The sequence below is a fragment of the Prunus avium genome, chromosome 3, assembly GCF_965620075.1.
Source record: "Prunus avium chromosome 3, drPruAviu1.hap1.1, whole genome shotgun sequence".
Taxonomy (NCBI): domain Eukaryota; kingdom Viridiplantae; phylum Streptophyta; class Magnoliopsida; order Rosales; family Rosaceae; genus Prunus; species Prunus avium.
This window is the reverse complement of record NC_142286.1, coordinates 8,058,112-8,073,197: the sequence shown is the minus strand read 5'-3', so window position 1 is coordinate 8,073,197 and position 15,086 is coordinate 8,058,112. Positions and strand designations below refer to the sequence as shown.

Genomic DNA, 15,086 nt, shown 5'->3' with positions numbered 1-15,086 from the left:
ACTCTTTCTTTTCTTTTTTTCCTAATGCAATTAGGTTGCTAGAAATGTCTGTAAATCTAGAAAGAGAAAGATGGGTATCATCTTTTGTTGTATGGAGCATCTATTTGTACCTATACAATTGCGCAACACACGGTACGCACCTCCTCACTCAAAAAGTATTTTTATTATTTCCCATTATTTTACCCTCACTTTATATCCATCCCTGTTTTTCCAAATAACAATAATAATGATTGAGAAAAGTTTAATAATGGATGGACCCGTGACAGAGTCAGCGACGGTAATTGAGAAAAGTTTAGTCATGGTTGGACCCATGACAGAGTCAGCGACGGTAATTGAGTAATATTGGGATGTGCTGCTGATGGCAATGCCATGCATGGTTGGTGGGGGGGTGGCCAGGGAGGGAGAGGGGGATGATTGGAAAGATAGAAAGTGAAATGCGCAGCTAGCATTTCTCTTTCTTACAAAATTCCTTTTTTTATGAGTAAAAGTTCATAAAATGCTATTACAAGTTGTCGAAAATATGAAAAAACACATATATACCTACATCGTATGATAATATATCTCCAAGAGTATATAATATACATTTACCATAGGACGAACAAAAATAAAAAAATTATTTTGTTGTATCTCCAAAATAATAAATTGTCCTAAAATTATGACCTATGTATATTCCTATATTAAAATCATAATAAAATCTTGCAATTATTGTCCTATAAATTAATTTCAACTTGATTTATACTTCAGGGACATAATAGGAACGACTAGATAATTTACAAATAATAATAGATCTACATCAAAAAATACAAAAAAGGAAAGTAATCCTATTTGGCATAAAATTTAAAGGACTTATATCAATGGCAACAAATGCGAAGATTAAACTCAAATTTTCTAAACAAAATATATGAGGAAGTTTTCATGGTCCTGGTTGGCGCCTGGATGAAATACCAAATGTGACGATATTTTGTGCTTCGTCACATTTGGTATTTTGTGAGGAATACATGACTTAAAACTATAAGATAGGGAAATTGTTCGCCATATGAGTGAGTTCCCTATTTATAGAGAAAGGGGGTGGGACTCTTATCAATATTTCGACATGGGACATGCGACAAAAGGTGGCGACACTTATCAATGAATCGCGAGTCCTTTGCTTGGGACATACATGGGCCTCAGAGGCAATCAATATAAATTAGGGGTGGGCATCTAAAACCGAAATACCGAACCGTATCCTAACTGAACCGTACCATACCGATTTCATACCGTTTCATTTGGGATGGGGAGATATTCGGTACCGTACCAATAGAGTATGGTATGGTAGCGGTATCAAGTATTTGGTACCGGTCAATACCGTACCGTACCGAATAGTACTGAAATATAATTTATTTATTTTCATTCTCTCGCTGTCTCTCACTTGCCTCTTAATTTATTCATAACTTTCTGTTTTTGTCATTTATGTTTGGATTGTGTTTGTAATTTTGTAAGCCATAAGGCATAATTTTAACTATTTTGGTTTGTAAGCCATAAGGCATGAGTTTTAACCATTTGGATTTGATGAATCTGTTGATGGATAAATATTGATTTGGTTGATTTGGATATTGAATATGTTGATTAGGATTTGGATATTGAATATGTTGATTAGGATTAGGATTTTGAATATGTTGAATCTTTGAATTTGTAACTTAGGCATCACTTATTTTGGTGAATGAATATGTTGAATATTGCATTGGTTCATTTTTTAGTTGTGTCATTTTGGTACCGAAATGTTACCGATACCGTACTGATACCGATTTGGCACGGTACGGTACGGTACGAATTTTGACAAACGATAATCCCATACTGTATCATACCGATTTAAATTTCCGGTATCAGTAGCGGTACGGGCTCAATACCGTACCATACCGTACCGTGCCCACCCCTAATATAAATATCATTCGATCTAAGTGGGCGTTGAGGGGCTCTACGCTCCTCCTTGGGTTGCCGTTCGGCAATATGAACGTGGGGTCCATATATGGTGTTGTTTCTTCGACACATGGAGTTGTTCAGTCAGATAGATTCTCTCGTTAAACACTAATCTGTCATTTCCGAAAAAGAAAATCTATTGTGTTAGGCTCGATCAGTCATAATACAATACACACATGTATTAATAATCCATATAAGTAAATGTAGGTCGGTTTCATTAATATCACAGGTTCATATATACTCTCTCTTTTCCTTTTTTTTCCTAATGCAATTAGGTTGCTAGAATTGTCGGTAAATCTAGAAAGAGAAAGATGGGTCTCATCTTTTGTTGTGGGGAGGAGCATCTATTTTTGTACCTATATAATTGCGCAACACACGGTGCACACCTCCTCACTCAAAAGTTTCTTTATTATTTCCCATTATTTTACCCTCGCTTTATATCCATCCTTGTTTTTTCCAAATAACAATAATAATAATTGAGAAAAGTTTAGTCATGGTTGGACCCATGAAAGAGTCAGCGACGGTAAGATTGGGATGTGCTGATGGCAACGCCATGCATGGTTGGTAGGAGGTCGCCCGGGAGAGAGAGAGAGAGAGAGAGGGATGATTGGAAAGATAGAAAGTGAAATGCGCAACTAGCATTTCTCTTTCTTACAAAATTCCTTTTTCATGAGTTCATAATCTCTTTACCCAAAACAGAAAGTTTATGATTTATATCATTTTAATGCACTCATCCAAAAAAACTCTATGGCACCTTCGCCCTTGTTTTAGTTACTTGTACTTGTAACAGCATCTTATAGGCTCCTACTTCAACCATGCTCTTTGTTTATTTATTTAATTTTACTAATCTACCCTCGTAAGGGTATTTGCTAGTATTTTGAAATTTTCACAATTCTCGTTCTTCCTTATATATTTATATAAGTTTTGTCTATATTTTTTCTATCTCCACAAAACTCAAAGTGTGCTTGTAAACATTAGATATGTTAAGAGTAAAATAGCTGTTGTTGGTACAACTTTTCTTGATATGGGTCAATATTTTCCAGGCCACTGGAGAGCAGAAAACCTACCTCTTGACTCAAATCTCCATTTGTAGGTATGTCTTGGGAAAATAACTATTAAGAGCATCCACAATGAGCTCTCTAAACCATATCCTTAGCTAAAATTTATGGAGGAATTGAAAAAACCCACCTCCAACCATGCTCCCTATCCAGCTTCTAAAATAAGGAGACCTCTAGGAGTTCCTAAATCTCAGGAGAGAGAAAGGACTCCTAGTGACTCTCTATAATTAAATGCTATTATATTTTATTATTATTTTAAGCATTTATTTAATGATGTCTTCAATTTTATAATTTTTTCAATTCTTTTCACGGTAGGATGCTTTGCAAAGCACAATCACTTTTTTTTTTCTATATAAAATTCTTTTCGTTGTAGATATTTTGCAACACACAAACACTTTTTTATAAAAAAAAAAATTATTTCCCCTGTAGGTATTTTGCAAAACATAAACACTTATTTATTTATAATTCTTTTCATATGATTTCTTGTTTTGACAGCCAATTCTTTCAAAGCAGAAAACCATAGAATATCAAAATTGAATAACAATTAAACTTACAATTATTTGGCAATATTCATTATTTGAATATGAAAATTTTATTGTAAAATCAGGAATTAAATTAAAAAATAAGTAAAGCATTTATGACAATTAGAAGTAAAGCATTTATGACTCTCCAAATTAGGGAGTATGGTTGGAGTTGAATTTTTTTAGAGAGCTCCTAAATTTTATTTTTTAAATTTTGTTGTTGTTGTGTTTTTAGCTAAATTTTAGCTAAGAAATAGGGAGCATGATTGTGGATGCTATTGAAAAATACAACTCTAACCATACTCCCTATCCATCTCCTCCTAAAATAGGGAAACCTCTAGGAGCTCCTAAATCTAAGGAGAGAGAAAAGACTCTTAGAGCATCCACAATCATGCTATCTATTTTTTTATTAAATTTTAGCTAAAAACATATAAAAGTTATTTTAGGAGCTCTCTATAAAATTTAAACTTCAATCATATTCTCTAGTTTAGAGAGTCATAAATGCTATAACTCTTTTTTAATTGGTCAATCTCTATTAAAAAAATAATATAAAAAATAGTTATCATTAATTAAAGGTTTGAAATACTCATTAAATAAAGCAGCATTAAATTATAGGGAGCAGTTAGGAGTCTTTTCTCTCTCCTCAGATTTAGGAGCTCTTAGAGGTCTCCCTATTTTAGGAGGTGGATATGGAGCATGGTTGAAGTTGTATTTTTCCAATTCCTCTCTAAAATTTGTCTACGGAGGTGGTTTAGGGAGCTCATTGTGGATGCTCTTAATGGCTCACTATAATTTAATAATGTTTTGTTTTGTGTATATTTTAAATTTTAAATTAATACTAATTTATTTTTTATATTATTTTTTTATAGAGATGTTTGGGCGTGGTGAAAATTCACTCAACCCGGGCACTTTTTGGAAACACGAGCGGCTGGGCTACAGTCTATTTACGCCGAAATAGTTCGAGATTTGGAGAATAGGCGGCCGGGTATTGAATTGCTAATATGCGGCCGGGATACGTGGCTAGGAGAATGGGCAAGGCTGCGTGGCTGAAAGAATGGGCCGGGCTGTGTTCGAGCTTGGCTGGAGAGTGCGGCCGGACCACGCAGCTAGAAGACGTGGCCGAGTTTTGGTGGAGATATGGTCGGGCTCTCAATTGTAGAGCTGGGCAAAGAAATGCGGCTGGGCACGACCGAAAGAACTGGGGCCGGATCAAGTTGGGCAACTTCCAAAAATGCAAGCAACCGGATTAATGCGAAGAATTCCTAGGCGGCCGAGAATTCATGGCGACCGAAGAATACCTAGGCGGCCGAGAAGTCATGGCGGCTGAGAATTCCTAGGCGGCCGAGAATTCATGGCGGCCGAGGATTCCTAGCGGCCAAAGAATTCCTAGCGGCGGGATTTCTAGTGGCCGAAGAATTCCTAGCGGCGGACTTCCTAACGGCCGAGGTGCTTTCTCAAAAAGGTGGCCGAGGTGTTTTCTTCAAAGGCCATGGTGCCATCTCAAACATTTGGTCGGGCGCTTCCCTTTGCAAAAAGGATTGGGCGTATCCTTGCAAAAGCGGCCGAGCATATCCTTCTCAAAAAGTTGGGCCGGGCACTCCTTAAATACCTTGGTCAGCCACTCCTCTTACAAAAAGTTGGGCAGGGGCGGATTTTCTTCTTGCTCACCCAGGCGCCCTTCTCGCAACACTTGGGCAAGCAAAGTTGGGCCGAGAGAGTTTAAGTTCGGCGGGAGGTATTTCCACCGAGGGAGTTTAAGTTCGGCGGGAGGTATGTCTGCCGAGTTCCCAATATTAGTCCAACGTGGGGCCAAGCCCAACATCCAAATCTTTGGAGTTCCCATACCACCCACTTTGGCGGATGGTCGGCCAACTCTAGAATTCTAAAAACTCAAAGGGCACGAGATGAAATCTCGGAGGTCCAAGCCAAAGCCACAGATTCACGCCCAAGATTTTCGGAGGATTATGTGCACATGACGAAGGCCTCACAAGGGAAGAAATCAAGGACGTTGATGACAATTCGGAATTTTCCAAAACGAGAGAAAATCAAGCAATCATAATATCTCCGCCGACGTGATCCACGGATTTAGGGGGCCTCGAAAGGAAAGAATTTTAAAAGAGTTGACCTTTGGCCATTCAATGGCCAGCCCATGGGCTGACGAATGCCCTATATAAACCTCACCAAGTGAAGGCAGAAGACACACAACATCAGACAGACAAACCTATCTTTCGTCTCGCACTTTTCTTTTCCTAGACTTAGGATTTTACTTTTCATGCACCTAGTGTAGCGAGTTCTTCCTTTTCTTAGTGTAAGTTTAAATTCTTGCAATTTACATTAACTTGTCATTTAAATTCAAGTTTATTTCAATTGCTTTACTTTTCATTGTTATCGCACTTCAATTAAGTTTAATTTCAAGTTCATTTTACTTTATCGTTCTTATCGCTTTCATTTCGTTCTTGCTTTATTTATTGCTTTGATTCATTTTATCGCACTTTAATTCTCGTATTTACGTTATTTATCTTTCGCACTTTACTTTACGCATTTGTCTTTAAATTATATTTAAGTTTAAGCACCTTTACTTTACGCACTTATTCTTCGTTTCATTACGTTTCACCTTCAATCTTCATCTCCACCCGCTCCACATCATTTGGTCGCTCACATAAAGCCTTGACCCCGAGGTAGTGAAAGAACCTAGGCCGTGAGGAGGTTCCTTGCTCGGCCGAACAATCGTTTGATTAAAGTCAAATCTCGGACGCAACACATCCATCTACTCACATTCCATTCAAGCCCAAATTCGGGGCTTGGTGGTGGCACGCCCCGCACTCAAAAAAGAAGAAGGACCAAAAAACTCCTTCAATCGGCCTACCCGGCCGAAAAGAGGGAAACAAGAGATGAACCAATTATATTGAATTATAAAATAATTATAGTATTTATGACTCCCTAAACTAGGGAGTATGATTGGAGCTCAAATTTTATAGACAGTTCCTAAAATAATTTTTGTGTGTTTTTAGCTAAATTTTAACCAACAAATAGAAAATATGATTGCAAATAGATTAGTTTAATGATGAAATATTTTAATATTAATTTACTTCAAAAGCTGTCGGTGCAGCTAAAAAATAAGTTTTGAATCAAAATGTTTGAATTCAAAAAGTAAAATTAATGGCTAGCATGCATGATTGGAGTAGCCACCCCTCAACCATGCATATGTGGAGTGGTATATTTATTTTTCTGGGGTGATTCAAATTTGGGATTTCTAATACCACGGTTAATATGAACATCCAACAAAAACGGATTGGCAACAACTAGGAAGGCCCAAAATAATTTATATTATTAAACAAAATTTTAATTCTTCTTCACACTCTCAACATTTAGTTGGTTACTTAAAAATGCTTAATAAGTGTGAAAGTCACTGCCTTTCCTCCCCTCTCCTTCCTTCGCCTTCTCTATCTTCTTTCCTCCCCTTTCTCACTCTTTTCTCTTGCATTCCGGTTGATTTTTTGGTTGAACTTGTGGTCATTTCTGACCCTTGGAGGGTTTGATTGTGCTCTCTCTACCCTACTTTCTTATTGCCCCGGATCTCCTTAAATCCCTCTCACCTTGTGATGCCCCTTTATTTTGCAGCTTTATCTTGATGTTGTTTGGGGGTTCTTTTTGCAAATCTGTGGGGTTTGTGTGTTTTTTTTTCTAGGTTCTTGTATGGCTGCGGTTTTCCCCTCAACCTAGGCTTCGACGGTAGTGTTCTTGTTTTCGTGGTGGCGATGACGGCGACTCTACTTTCTGTCATCTCGGTTGGTTTTGCTGTTTTTTTTGGGTTGTAATAATTACATCAACTCTTTTGTGAGTTGGGTGTTTTGTTTGTAGTTGAGTCTCTACTTGTATTTTTACTTGTGAGAGTTTAAAAGTTGTAGTTGTATTGGTATTTTTACTTATGAACCAAAATGGTTCGAATGATCAAAATGGCTTTGGTGGCCAAACAAATCAAGGTGGCTATAACGGCCAACACGATTCTACATATCAATATAGCTCTGGTAGCCAATTCAATGGCCAACATGGCGGAAACAACAATCATGGCCAAAATAATATGATATATCAAAAATATGCGAATGGCCAACATGGCTACAATGGCCAGTACAATCAGGTGGCCGAAGGGCAATACACTTACCCAGATGGCCAAAACAATCCAGCCAATATTTATGATCAGCCTAGTTATGGCTCCCACCAAACAAATCATCCTAATGGCTATAATGGCCAAAATGTTCTTAGCATAGGTGAGAGGCCATATGTTGACCGCACGGACAAAGAACATCAAAATTTCATAAAGGAAATATCTGAAGTGAAAGATATATTTATGGAGATGGCAGTTTCCAACGAACTTTTGATCCAACAGTTGCGTGAAATCTCCTTGCGACTTGCGATCGAAGAGCAAGTTCTTAGCCAACAAGCTGAGGGGCAAACTCTCAACCCCAACCTTGATTCTCAGTCACAAGATGAAAATTCTCATGTGGTTGCAAGTTGGCCACCCATTCCACCTACTCCTCTAGAGGAAAGTGAGGTTAGTAGGGAATATGAGAGTAAGAAAGAGATGGGCGAGACGACCTTAGGATCAAATGTTCAAGTTGACCGTCCTATTGAGAGCATGACATTGGTTGAGGAAAAGGAGTCCACCCAAGGGGATGAGACCCAAAAGATGGTCACCGATGAAAATTGCAATATCGTCCAACCCAAGGCCACTATCCTAGGATGTAATAGCTTACCACCTAGTGAAGAAGGAGGTCGAAGCACAACCCAAGGTGGAATCATAATAGACATGATTGTAGGAGAAAAACTTGACATTGCGAGACCACAATTGCAAGTGGTCAAGTTTATTGAGCCCCATCCAAAGGCCAAGATTGGCCGAACAAGTGGACTTGGGGGGCATGAAGGGTCGGCCAAAGTGATGGCCAAAAGGCATTCGAGTAATACTAGTCATCCTAGTATTTCAACCCATCGCCAACAAAATGGCAAGATCCAAGTCGAGAATAAGAAGGGCTCCAAGCTTGGAGTAAAACATGGTTGGCCACCGCCATGGTCTCCATGAAAATTTTGTTCAACACGGCCACCTACTAGGTAGGCCATTGAGATTCTAATAAAGGTCATGGTTCATTCTTAAACAAATTGGCCACTTAGTTTTAAAAAATTAAAATAAAATTAAAATATGAAGTTGGCCTCTTCATATGACATATTATACTTTGCTTGGTGGAAGGCTCAAGATTGAGTTTCGTTGGCGGAAGATGAATGATTCCTTTATTTCGGCCCCGGAAGTGGAAGTTTGTGATTTGTGGGCAAAAATGACTTGGGGGCATGTCCACCACCTGAGTAATCCGTCGAAGGGATTCACATGACTTCAATCATAATTAAATGGTTGGTTCACTCCCCATGTATACTTAGCGACAAAATATTCTGATCGCTCAACCGGGCCAAAATAGTCTCGACCGAACCACGGCCATCGCCAAAATAATTTAGACCGAGATCCAGTCATCGGTCCCGACCATGTGTTGGTTGAAGATGTTACGAAAGTCGCTGGACGACCATTGTTCAGGCCAAATCATGCCACTTCGTTGGAAATCCAACAACTCATCCATACAATGGAGATGGCGAACTTCAAGCATCAACGAATGCAAGAGGCGACTCAAACCATGGCCACTCGACCAAAGAGTGGTTGGATCGATATCTAGGCTAACAAAATGGCCAAAGTGGAATCTAGTGATGCCTAATAGAGTGCTAGCGATGGGGCCTCAGCCGGAGGCCCAACCAAATATTTTTGGGGTGAATTCGCCCCAACCTAATCCACCAGCTGGGGGCAATCCTGCCCCGGCGGTTAATGTTCCGTCGATGGGCAACAACCCATTTGTGGGGGCCAACCAATTCCAAGTGTTCCTGCCCTATAATTAATTCTGCCCACAAGGTCACCAAGGGGCCGGAGCCAATTTTGTTGGGGCTCATATCAACCAATTAGCCGGAATCGGTGGTTGGAGTAATCTCGGCGGAAATGCGAACAACCCGTTGTTAGGAAACCAAGCAATTGACCGAGGTGCGGTCGAACAAATGATTCAAGATATGGTGCCTCATGATAGGAGGATTGGTAGGTCAGTCTACCGAAGGCCATATCCGGAGCACTTTGATCATGAGGAACTTTCGAGGGGTTTCAAGGTTCCGAATTTTGCACTATTTTCGGGAGATGGGCTCCAGTCGACCGTTGAATATATTGGTCGATTCACGACCCAATGTGTAGAGATTGGGCATCGTGAGGCCTTGAAACTAAGGTTATTCCCAAGTACACTCACGGGGGCAACTTTCTCATGGTATGTCAAACTTACACAAAACTCCGTCCCAAATTGGCAAGTCATGGAGCAAATCTTCCATGAGCAATTTAGTCGGCCGAAGTCAGAAGTCTCAATGGTTAACTTGGCGAAAATAAGCCCAAAACCAAATGAGTCGGTCCAAGAATACTTGGGGCGATTTAGAGAAGTAAGGGCTAGGTGCACAATTAATATGCTAGAGCATGAGTTTTCGAAATTGGCCCAAGAGGGATTGTTGCTTGACCTTCGAAAGAAATTGGAAGGAATTGAGTTCCGTGACATTTATGATCTCCTACTTCGGGTGGACCGATATGAAGCCTTTCTAAAGGAGGAACAATAAAAGGGGCAGCCGGCATCTCGACCAACCTTTTATAAGAATTCGGCCAAACCCTCCGGGCCTAGAACTATGGCGGTCGAAAGAGATCATGGCCAAAGGGCCATATATGTGCAAGGCTTTGTCTAAAGAGGAAGAAGAGTCGGCCGGGGTAAACTTGGCCGAGATTATGGCCAAATGGCCATATATGTGCAAGGCTTTGTCTAAAGCCTTCAAGGATCAAAGGGCAACGAGGGTCCAAATTTCCAAGTTTAGTGGAACCTCCCAAAAGACTTCATCGATCGGAAGATCTTGAAGTTTCCAAAGAAAGTTATCATGGGCATCGACCAGAAACCTTTTCCAAATGCCCAAGTCAATATGGTGAATGTCAATTTCTCGAGGCCAGACCAACCTAGGCAAAGGTTGGACTTGTGTGGCTCAGCAAAGGCTGAGTTAGAAATAAGGGCAAGGGAGATTCCGACGGACCCTAAGGCAAGAGGAAAGGGCAAAATGTACCCTGAGGTGGCCAATGTTCTCGAGACAAAAGTTTCGACCAAGGAAGAACCTCCAAAGCCCATTGTGCTATGCAGTCGATGCCAATGCGAGGTAACTCTCGAAGTGGTTCCGTCAAAGCCCAAGAAGCTAACCAAGGAACCTACCAAGGGGCTGATTAATAAGCAACCCAAGGATCAAGTCCAAGTGGGCAGACCTAGGAGTTTTGAAAGGATTATGATAACAAACCCGGCCGAGAATTACGGCCCACATAGCCCAAGAGGCAAAATGAAAGTAAGGCCAAACAAACGGCCATTGCATGAAAATTAAGATAGGTACGAGAGGCCACGATATCAGTCTAAGAGGAGAAATCAACATGCCCCTCTAAGGTGTGAAGACATTGATTCGCTAGACTCATGCCAAAACAGAAGCATGTGGATTTCAGTGGGCGAAGGCAAAAACTAAGATGTGGCCTATATATCAAGACCCCGCCCCGCAAACAGTAGTGGTGTTCCAACTTTCAAAGGTGCCAAACACAAAAGCGGGCCAATGGTATAGAAGCAGAGGCCAAAACTCCCACCGGTACCCTTGAGCAAGACTCAAACTAGAAGGGCTCAAAGGCAATATGCCACAACTTGCAAGGCGGAGTTAGAATGGGCGGACAAAGGGCAAGCTCAACTTGACCGGTTGGTCGAGATTTGAGAGGAGCTTCGATTGGAGGAATTGGAGTTGGCCAAGGCCGATACCGTCGCTTCCTTGGATGTAGCCTCGACCGAGGAGATGAAAATACGTTGAGAATGGGTGAATGACCGAGTCGTGGTAATAGCCCCGGAATAGCTGTTAAGCTCATAATTTCATACATATACATGCCCAATTTACTTACTTCTTTTGCTTAGTTTCTTATAATTTTGAGTTATTTGCCTCCCTTTGTGTGTTTTGTAGGCCAAAAGAGCAAGAGAGCATAATTCATGCAATTCATGCATGTTAAGGCCTAATTTGGATGAAGAGAAGAAGAGCTTAAAGACAAACTCATTTTGGCTACAGCCCCCTGCCAGTCCAGTTCCGTAGGTCATATTGCAAGCTTTGTTTCAGCAACCTACATAGCTCGGATGAGGCAACATTCTTCATGAAAGTTGTTCCAATGGGTGTGTACTATAACATATCCAAAATTCAGCCCCATTGGATAAATCTGGAGTCCGTCACCTAGCAAACACAGAACCATGCTCAGGATGGATTTTGTCAGCGAGCAAACTGAGTTAGCAATTTGTTTCGGCCTTAACTTCCTCCTCCGAGCTTGGATTGGGCCAATACTTGTGTGGTTGGATCATACACATTCTGAACTTCACAATGGACATCTTAAAGTCTTCATTTGATTCAGCCTAGCCCAAGTTGTAAGCCCTTGAAGTTGCTGGTCATGCTGACCTCAGGATGAGCTGGTTGGAAGCTTGGTCATGGTGAGCTAGGCATGAGCTATTGTAGCTGGTTGGAAGCTTAGTCATGGTGACATGAAGATGAGCTAGGGCTGCTGGTGGGATTTATTGCTGAAGTGCATCAACCAATTCAGATTTTATAATGCAAGTGTTGTATGCATTAGTGAAGTGCATCAACCAATTCATCTTTTATAATGCAAGTGTTGTATGCATTAGCCATATTGAATTCAGATTTATCACTCCCCTCTCCCTATAAATACCACATCCATTCCACATTCAAGACACAACAAATCCTGAGATTCACAACCCCCACAATTCACTCCAACCATCCTCAAACACTCTCACAATCCCAAACACTCCAACAATCACCAAAACAACTCCAGCAAACTTCTCTTCCATTTCCCTACGAATTTCATCTTCCTTAGCCATCACCACTCACTCAAACTCATCCCAAATCACCTCCATATCCTTCATACATCTTTCTAGAAGTGGGGAAGCTCTTGGAGAAGCATTAGAAGTGGAGAAGCACTTGGAGAAGCCTTGGACACCACAAGAACTTCAGAAAAAGGGTTTTTCTACTCTTATTGCATTCATTATGTTTTCTCATTTCTGTTCAAGTCTCTTTTCCATTATGAGTAGCTAAATCCATAACTAGGGCTTCGATGTAACCTAACATGAATATTCTGGGTTTATAAGTTTGGAGTTTCAAGTTTGATTCATGATTCATGTTCTTATTCATTATGCTTATAAGTTAACATGCTTGTTTGAATGATTGATCACCATTAGAACTTGTTTGTTAACTATCTTGGTTTGAATTAAGAGTATACACCATGCTTTAATTTGAATTGAACTATGAATAGGAAGAGTATGTATGGACATTCGACAACAGGGATTAGATACATACTTGGTTGTTTAAAATGTTCTTCTATGCTTAATGGGTTCCTAATGCTTAATTTTAGGTTAGACAACAAATGATCAAATTAGGGAATTAGGAACACAAGGTTAGGACCAAACACCATGGCCTAATCATACTTTAGCTAGAATCAATCTTTGAATCTGAATTAGACTTGTTACTTGAATCTTTATAACCCAGAATTGAATTGTTATGGTGAATCGAATGCCCTAGTCTCCAAACCTGTGTTTTAACTTTCAAAACCACCCTTTGTTACTTTTGTTTACTTGCTTTCCGTTGCAATTTCAGTTTGTTCATTTCTTTCTATAATCACAAGCATTCTCACTTCAAAGTTCATTTTAATCTTGCTGCATTTGTTTTCAAACTCACTCTTGCTTTAAATTCTGTTTTAGATTTAACTTCCTAACTTCTTGAATTTGGTAATCTAAAGTACATAACTAATTTGAACTTCTCAGTCTTCGTGGGTACGACCTCGTACTTGTCTTGCTATACTACTAATTGCCCCGTACAATTGCGAGTTAACATATTATTAACAACAAATTTTGGCGCCGTTGCCGGGGACTGAACGAAAGTTCTTCCCTGGTTATGTGCCCAAGGTTACCCTATTCTTTTTAGTGTTTCTAATTAATCTAATTTTCTATTTCAGGTAGTTTATGTCTAAAAATCCATTACTTGAACAAGTGAGGTCTTCGTTCCAACGTTCTAGATCTTTGAACGCAGGACCATCATTGCAACCCAGACGAGTGAAATCTGAAATTCAGAATCGTCTAGAAAGGGAGTTGTCAACTGCAAAAGAGCAAGCTCTTGCTACATTTACAAGTCTTGCTCTCCACACTGAACTTCCCGGTTCTTCACTTTCAAATTCGGAAGCAAGTTCAGACCAAGAAGAAGAAGAAATGATGGCTGCCATTGAGTTCATGGGAGAACTTGATATCCCAACAATTCCAGCATCTCCTTCAAGCATTTTGCTGCCCACTGTAGCTCGAAATTATGAGCTTAAATCTTCTCATCTTAATATGCTGCCTTCCTTTTATGGTTTACCTAATGAAGATCCATTGACTCATATAAAGGATATTTTTAATGTTGTGAGTTCTTTTCCCTTGACAGGTGTGACAGAAGATCAACTTCGAATGAGAGTGTTTCCATACACTTTAAAGGATAAGGCGAAGTATTGGTTGAATTCTTTGAAGCCTGGTTCACTCACTACATGGTCTGCCATTCAAAAGAAGTTCCTGGAAAAATACTTCTCCACGCAAAAGACCGACATGCTTAGGGACAAGATCTTGTTATTTGCACAACAAGATGATGAATCGTTTTGTGAAGCATGGGAGAAATTCAATGGGTTGCTCAACCAATGTCCTCATCATGGGATTCCATTGAAGCTTCAAATGCGTATGTTTTATAAAGGACTAACCCCTTCTAGTCATAATATAGTCACCAATTTTGCAGGTGGTTCTTTTAAAACCAAAACTCCAGAAGAAACGTACGAACTCTTTGAGGAGATAGCAATGGAGACCCAACATACGGATACAAGAGGTAAACGTGTTATTAGTGGTTCTAATGATGCTTCTAGTGTGCAGATTTCAAAACTGGAACAAAAGCTAGATGCTCTTCTTGCATTAAACTCAAGAAGCCCTCCGAAGGAAGTGTGTAGCATTTGTGAATCTCATGACCATGCTACCACAGCTTGTCCACTTGGGGCTGGATATCCAGAATTTGTGCAAGAGCAAGCTAAGTTGGTAAATTCCTACAACCAAGGTCCAAGAAATGATCCATACTCTCAAAGTTATAATCCAGGTTGGAGGAATCATCCAAACTTTTCATGGAGAAATACCCAGAATCAAGCAAATCCCCCTTCATTCCAAAGGCCACAACAATCATCATCATCATTGGAAGATATAGTGAAGCAGATGGCAATCAACCAATCCAATTTTCAGCAAACTACACAAGCTGCCATCTCCAAATTGGAAGTCCAATTAGGCCAAATAGCTGCTGAAATAACTCAAAGAGTGCCTGGGAAATGGCCAAGCCAAACTGAGATCAATCCAAAGAACCCAGAAGCCAA

The 15,086-nt window shown here is 40.0% G+C and overlaps 1 non-coding gene across 1 annotated transcript; it reads right to left on the bottom strand.

Annotated features, from left to right (window-relative positions):
- Positions 1-14,286: 14,286 nt before the first annotated feature.
- On the bottom strand, positions 14,287-14,393 carry LOC148295545 (small nucleolar RNA R71). The gene has a single exon (XR_015834871.1). It is a non-coding gene; the product is annotated as a small nucleolar RNA R71 (small nucleolar RNA).
- Between the last annotated feature and the right edge of the window lie 693 nt (positions 14,394-15,086).